Raw genomic sequence first — 8,089 nt, 5'->3', positions numbered from 1 at the left:
GTCTAAGGAGCGTTAGCCCCGCCCCGCCCCGCCCCGCCCCGCCGTTTAGTCGAGCGCGGGAAGGAGGGAGGGAGGGGTCTGTGCGGGGAGGGCCTGCGCGGGGATTGGTGGAGAAAGGAGCGAAAGAACCAATGGGAAAGCGGAGATGGCCGTGGGGGTGTGGCCGCACCGCGGGCCCGCCCCTTGCTGAAGGGCTTCTCGTTCCCGCCCCGCTGCTCCTCTCAGAACCTCCGGCGGGCGGCTAGGGGTGGTGCGGTGCCTCACGCAGCCTCACGCAGAGCCGGGGTGCCCCTCGGCGTGCCCGCTGCGGCTTTAGAGCTGCTTTGGCAGCATGTCCTGCCCGGTGGTGGCTGTATGCGCCCACAAAACACCCCAAGGAACGGGGTTTGAATGGTGCGCGGCGCCCCCTGAAGGAGAAGTGCCTCATAAAAGTGCCTTAACGGCCTGAGCTCGGCCTCAGCAGCACAAATGTTGAGCGGAGTGGTGGAAAGTCAAAGGGAATCGCTGACGTTTGGCATATATGAGGCCTTTGGTCTCCAGCTAGTGCCAAAGCTTCCCTTAAAACACCACTGTATGTAGGTGGTAAAGGACAGACAGCACCTCAGCCGAGTTTCGCACAGGCTGACATTAGCATTCCGCATATATTCAGTTTTGTTAACTGAATAAACAGACCTGAAAACATCACGGAAAGCAGTTGCACTTACTCAGGCTGAAAATGTAATTACAGTACTGTGTTATTAGAGTACTGTAGCAGAGGTGCATATTCAATCTCTGTGCTCTCCCAACGTGTACATTGGTTTTGGGAATTACTACATTTGCACTGAAACTCTGCTGAACTGAGTAAAACCATGTGAATTTAGTTATCTTGTCAAAAAAAAAAAAAAAAAAAAAAAAAAAAAAAGGTTTCTGAGAGGATTTTGGGACAGCTTCATTTTTTATTTTTTTCATTGAAAATGTTAAAATAGGAAGATCACTATAAGAAGAAAACAACTTTAGTCCTCTTTCAAATTTGCTGAAGAATACAAACTAGCAAAATGGAAGAAGATTAAGAGAACTCAAACAGACATATGGCAACTACCCAACCAGTGCCAGAAACATAGGTGTTCGTTCTTCATTAGCGTGTTTATGGAACTTTATGGGTGATTCCTCATTGAACTGATGGACATGAGTGTGGTGATTAAAATAATTAATCACAGAATCACAGAATGGCTGAGGTTGGAAGGGATTTCTGAAGATCACCTAGTCCAGCCCCCTGCCAAGCAGGATCACCTAGAGCACGTTGCACAAGATGGCGGCATTCAGGCAGGTTTTGAGTATCTCCAGAGAGGGAGACTCCACAATCTCTGTGGGCAACCTGTGATGGGTCACCCTCACAGTAAAGAAGTGCCCCCTCATATTCAGCCGGAACCTCCTGTTCTTCAGTTTGTGCCTGTTGCTTCTCATCCTGTTGCTGGGCATGACTGAAAAGAGGCCAGCTCCATTCTCTTGATGTCCTCCCCTCAGATATTTATACGTGTTGATGAGGTCTCCCCTCAGTCTTCTGTTTTCGAGGCTAAACAGGCCCAGCTCTCTCAGCCTGTGCTGGTACAAGTGCTCCAGGCCTATAATCATCTTAGTAGCCCTCATCTGGACTCGCTGAAGTAGTTTTGTGTCCCTCTTGTACTGGGGAGCCCTGAACTGGACACAGTACTCCAGGTGCGGCCTCACCAGGCCTCACGAGCTTTGTGTTGTCAGCAAACTTGCTGGGGGTGCGCTCCCTTCCTTCGTCCTGCTTGTTGATGAGTGAGTTGAACAACACTCGACCCAGTACTGACCCCTGGAGGACACCGCTAGCTACAGGCCTCGAAGTAGATTCTGCACCACCAAGCACAGCTCTCTGAGCATTGACACAGAGCCAATTGCCAATCCACCTCACGGTCCACTCATACAGGCCGCAATTCCTGAGCTTTCTTATGAGCATGTTGTGGGAGACAGCGTCAAAAGCCTTGCTGAAGCCAAGGTAGACCACATCCACTGCTCTCCCCTCGTCTACCCAGCCAGTCATCTCATCATAGAAAGATAGCAGATTGGTGAAACGTGACTTCCTCTTGGTGAATCCATCTGCTTTTTTACAAGAAAAAAAATGAACAGATATAAGAAAAAAATGAGTAGACACATAGCTATAATGAAGTCTTTATTAATAGTGGCATTAATATCAAGGATGTGGGCTGACCTACAACCTCAGGATCAAAGCAGAGATTATGCCCAGATTTGCCAAGGCTGTGAATTAGGCATCATTAATTACCTCCATTCCTCTCAGAGCTTTTTGGCAGATTTGGGGGTAAACAACAAAGAAGAAAACTGCACAGAACTGTATTATTCTCTACTGATTTGAAAAAAAAAAAAATATATATATATACACATTTTTATGTGTACTTATATATATATATATATATGTATAGCTGATTTCCCTAAACATCCTCCCTTTTTTCAGGGGAGGATGTTTAGGGAAGGGAAAGGAAGGGAAGGGAAGGGAAGGGAAGGGAAGGGAAGGGAAGGGAAGGGAAGGGAAGGGAAGGGAAGGGAAGGGAAGGGAAGGGAAGGGAAGGGAAGGGAAGGGAAGGGAAGGGAAGGGGAAAAGAAAAGAAAAGAAAAGAAAAGAAAAGAAAAGAAAAGAAAAGAAAAGAAAAGAAAAGAAAAGAAAAGAAAAGAAAAGAAAAGAAAAGAAAAGAAAAGAAAAGAAAAGAAAAGAAAAAGGAAAAAAGAAAAAGAAAAGAAATGAAAAAAGAGAAAAAAATAAAAGAAAAGAAATGAAAAAAAAAGAAAAAGAAAAAATAAAAGAAAAATAAAGAAAAGAAAAATGAAAAAAAATGAAAAATGAAAAAAGAAAAAATAATAAAAGAAAGGAAAAAGGAAAGGAAAGGAAAGGAAAGGAAAGGAAAGGAAAGGAAAGGAAAGGAAAGGAAAGGAAAGGAAAGGAAAGGAAAGGAAAGGAAAGGAAAGGAAAGGAAAGGAAAGGAAAGGAAAGGAAAGGAAAGGAAAGGAAAGAAAAGAAAAGAAAAGAAAAGAAAAGAAAAGAAAAGAAAAGAAAAGAAAAGAAATAAAGAAAAATGAAAAATGGAAAAATAATAAAAGAAAAGAAAGAAAGGAAAGGAAAGGAAAGGAAAGGAAAGGAAAGGAAAGGAAAGGAAAGGAAAGGAAAGGAAAGGAAAGGAAAGGAAAGGAAAGGAAAGGAAAGGAAAGGAAAGGAAAGGAAAGGAAAGGAAAGGAAAGAAGAAGAGAAGAGAAGAGAAGAGAAGAGAAGAGAAGAGAAGAGAAGAGAAGAGAAGAGAAGAGAAGAGAAGAGAAGAGAAGAGAAGAGAAGAGAAGAGAAAAGAGAAAGGAAAGGAAAGGAAAGGAAAGGAAAGGAAAGGAAAGGAAAGGAAAGGAAAGGAAAGGAAAGGAAAGGAAAGGAAAGGAAAGGAAAGGAAAGGAAAGGAAAGGAAAGGAAAGGAAAAAAGAAAAAGAAAGAAGAAAAACTTAGCTTTGGCCTGCCTGCACACATTGAAATAGAAATATATATAAAGCAGATTAAATGCTCTTCACATAGAGAAGCTCTCACACAGAGAAGATCATAAGTTTATTGAGTTATAACTTAGGAAATATCACTATGATTCAAAATGTTTTGACCTTTTTGAGCTGATGGTGTTTTAAATAAAAACCCGGATTATCGAGAATATTGTGCTTCACTAAGTACTTGTGCATGATTTTTGAATTCCACAAGGTGGTGCCATGTGAACAGAGAATAGTATGAGCAGCACAACGTGACTCATTATTTCCTTAAGATAAATCAATGCCAAAATTTGTTGCAGTAATGTTAGGACAATTCCTCTGATGTTTTATAAACTTTGTAAAAATTTGTTTACACAGGTACTTTTACTTATAGGAATAATACTTTATTAGTGAAAGAGTTGTGTATGAAAACAGTAATTTTTGGCTAAAACTTTATGACACTACTTATTTACTACTTCTTTACTGCTCTACTAAATATAAAATGTACTGTAACATGGCTAACATGTACTGTAACATGGCTAAAATGTACTGTAAGATTGGCTGTGCCAGGGGGAACAATAGCAAGGCCGGGGGATAAGGCAATGGCCCAGCTGAAGTGCATCTACACCAATGCACGCAGCATGGGTAACAAACAGGAGGAGCTGGAAGCCATCGTGCGGCAGGCAGGCTATGACTTGGTTGCCATCACGGAGATGTGGTGGGACCACTCTCATGACTGGAGTGCTGCAATGCCTGGCTATAAGCTCTTCAGAAGGGACAGGCAGCACAGAAGGGGTGGTGGGGTGGCTCTCTATATTAGAGAGTCTTTTGATGTTGTAGAACTCGAGGCTGGGAATGACAAGGTCGAGTCCCTTTGGGTTGGGATCAGCAGGGACAACAAGGCTAGTGTCCTGGTCGGGGTCTGCTATAGACCGCCGAACCAGGATGAGGAGACGGATGAGGAGTTCTACAGGCAGCTGACAGAAGTTGCGAAATCTTCAGCGCTTGTACTCGTGGGGGACTTCAACTTCCCTGACATCCTGGAAGCACAACACAGCCCTGACAAAGCAGTCTAGGAGGTTTCTGGAGAGCGTGGAAGATAGCTTCCTGACGCAGCTGGTTAGTGAGCCTACCAGGAGTGGTGCCCCACTAGACCTTCTCTTCACAAACAGAGAAGGACTGGTGGAGGATGAGATTGTCGGGAGCTGTCTTGGGCAGAGTGACCACGAACTGGTGGAGTTCACTATTCTTGGTGAGGCCAGGAAGGGGACCAGTAAAACCGCTGTATTGGACTTTCGGAGGGCTGACTTTGAGTTGCTCAGGACACTGGTTGGTAGAGTCCCTTGGGAGGCGGTTCTGAAGGGCAGAGGGGTCCAGGAAGGCTGGGCGCTCTTCAAGAGGGAAATCTTAATGGCGCAGGAACGGTCTGTCCCCACGTGCCCAAAGACGAGCTGGCGGGGAAGAAGACCAGCCTGGCTCAACAGAGAATTGTGGCTTGATTTTAGGAGAAAAAAGAGGGTTTATTATCTTTGGAAAAGTGGGCAGACCACTAGGGAGGACTATAAGGATGTAGCGAGGCTGTGCAGGGACAAAATTAGGAAGGCCAAAGCTCATCTGGAGCTCAATCTGGCTACTGCCGTTAAAGATAACAAAAAACATTTCTATAAATACATCAACACAAAAAGGAGGACTAAGGAGAATCTCCATCCTTTACTGGATGCGGGGGGAAACTTAGTTACAAGAGATGAGGAAAAGGCGGAGGTGCTCAATGCCTTCTTTGCCTCAGTCTTTAGCGGCAATACCGGTTGTTCTCTGGATACTCAGTACCCTGAGCTGGTGGAAGGGGATGGGGAGCAGGATGTGGCCCTCACTATCCACAAAGAACTGGTTGGCGACCTGCTACGGCACTTAGATGTGCACAAGTCGATGGGGCCGGATGGGATCCACCCAAGGGTACTGAGTGAACTGGCAGAGGAGCTGGCCAAGCCACTGTCCATCATTTATCAACAGTCCCGGCTACCAGGGGAGGTCCCAGTTGACTGGCGGCTAGCAAATGTGACGCCCATCTACAAGAAGGGCCGGAGGGCAGACCCGGGAAACTACAGGCCTGTCAGTTTGACTTCAGTACCAGGGAAGCTCATGGAGCAGATCCTCCCGAGAGTCATCACGCAGCACTCGCAGGGCAAGCAGGCGATCAGGCCCAGTTAGCATGGGTTTATGAAAGGCAGATCCTGCTTGACGAACCTGATCTCCTTCTATGACAAAGTGACGCGCTGGGTGGATGAGGGAAAGGCTGTGGATGTGGTCTACCTTGACTTCAGCAAGGCTTTTGACACCGTCTCCCACAGCATTCTCCTCAAGAAACTGGCTGCTCTTGGCTTGGACTGGCGCACGCTTCGTTGGGTTAGAAACTGGCTGGATAGCCGGGCCCAAAGAGTCGTGGTGAATGGAGCCAAGTCCAGTTGGAGGCCAGTCACTAGTGGCGTCCCCCTGGGCTTGGTGCTGGGGCCGGTCCTCTTTAATATCTTCATCAATGATCTGGACGAGGGCATCGAGTGCACCCTCAGTAAGTTCGCAGATGACACCAAGTTAGGTGCGTGTGTCGATCTGCTCGAGGGTAGGAAAGCTCTGCAGGAGGATCTGGATAGGCTGCACCGATGGGCTGAGGTCAACTGCATGAAGTTCAATAAGGCCAAGTGCCGGGTCCTGCACCTGGGGCGCAATAACCCCAAGCAGAGCTACAGGCTGGGAGAGGAATGGTTGGAAAGCTGCCAGGCAGAGAAGGACCTGGGAGTGATGGTGGACAGTCGGCTGAATATGAGCCAGCAGTGTGCTCAGGTGGCCAAGAAGGCCAACGGCATCCTGGCTTGTATAAGAAGCAGTGTGACCAGCAGGGCTAGGGAGGTGATCGTCCCTCTGTACTCAGCTCTGGTGAGGCCGCACCTCGAGTACTGTGTTCAGTTTTGGGCCCCTTGCTACAAGAAGGACATCAAGGTGCTTGAGCGGGTGCAGAGAAGGGCGACGAAGCTGGTGAGGGGCCTGGAGAACAAGTCCTACGAGGAGCGGCTGAGAGAGCTGGGCTTGTTCAGCCTGGAGAAGAGGAGGCTCAGGGGCGACCTTATGGCTCTCTACATGTACCTTAAAGGAGGCTGTAGCGAGGTGGGGGTTGGTCTGTTCTCCCACGTGCCTGGTGACAGGACGAGGGGGAATGGGCTAAAGTTGAGCCAGGGGAGTTTTAGGTTAGATGTTAGGAAGAACTTCCTTACCGAAAGGGTTGTTAGACACTGGAACAGGCTGGCCAGGGAGGTGGTGGAGTCACCATCCCTGGAAGTCTTTAAAAGACGTTTAGATGTAGAGCTTAGGGATATGGTTTAGTGGGGATTGTTAGCATTAGGTAGAGGTTGGACTCGATGATCTTGAGGTCTCTTCCAACCTAGAAATTCCGTGATTCTGTGATTCTGTGTGATATGGTTTTCTTCTGGTTTTCTTAGTCAGGAAAACATGAACTGAAAACGCATGTTAAGGTACCAAGTTGCCCTCGTATTCTTGGTTTTCTTTGACAGACATTGTCTGGATATTAGCTAGTGGTGAAAAGATGCTGATCTGTTTCCTTTGACATAAGAAGTTTGCTTCAGTCATCTAAATTAACTACACAAAATCAGAATGAGTAAGGAATAGCAGGACAGAGCCAGGATATTTCTCATCAGTCATACTCGCTGAGCAATGCTGGAAGCAAGGGACTGTTCTGGGCTTACCCTCACAGGCATAGCACTGCAAAAACATTTTTAGCAAGTCATTAGATGAGGCTCACAGCTAACTTCCCCAGTGTTTAATCTGTTGTGAATTGTCTACAAAGGTAAAAATAGGTAAAAATTGAAAAGGAGTCTACTACACATATTCTGACTCCATAGATTGCTGAAAGAATATCACAGAATCACAGAATTTCTAGGTTGGAAGAGACCTCAAGATCATCGAGTCCAACCTCTGACCTAACGCTAGCAGTCCCCACTAAACCATATCCCTAAGCTCTACATCTAAACGTCTTTTAAAGACTTCCAGGGATGGTGACTCCACCACCTCCCTGGCCTTTAGTTTAGTTAAACTAAACTAATTCCTTTCTTATGAAAAAAAAAAAAAAAAAAAAAAAAAAAAGACTTCCAACTGACAAGAACCAATGGCTGGGTTAGTCAGTGAGACTGTTAAAATTCATTATTATTCTGTCTCCAACTTTAACACAGACATTAACTCAAAATCACAATATACAACAAAGTGTGAAAGAGGTTACCATTCCAATCAGATTACATGCCAGGGCTAAAAACAGCAGCCACTCATTTTCATCAGTAAAAAAGTCCAATATTCATCACATTTGCAAGTAAGACCTCTGAGAGCGTCAGTGCTTCCCACTGGAAATAAGCAGAAATGAAAATGCACTGCAGAAGAAAGCGTGCTATTTTGCCTCCATTCAGAAGAAGACAAAATTTCCAGGAATCCAAAATTAGACCCAAATACTTTTTTTTTTTTTTTTTTGAAGTGTGCTGTGATGTGATTGGGGACTAGATATATCAGGAGCATCGGTGAT

This window comes from Aythya ferina (genome assembly GCF_964211825.1).
Source record: "Aythya ferina genome assembly, chromosome: 6".
Lineage (NCBI taxonomy): Eukaryota > Metazoa > Chordata > Aves > Anseriformes > Anatidae > Aythya > Aythya ferina.
Note: the sequence above shows the minus strand (reverse complement) of the source record.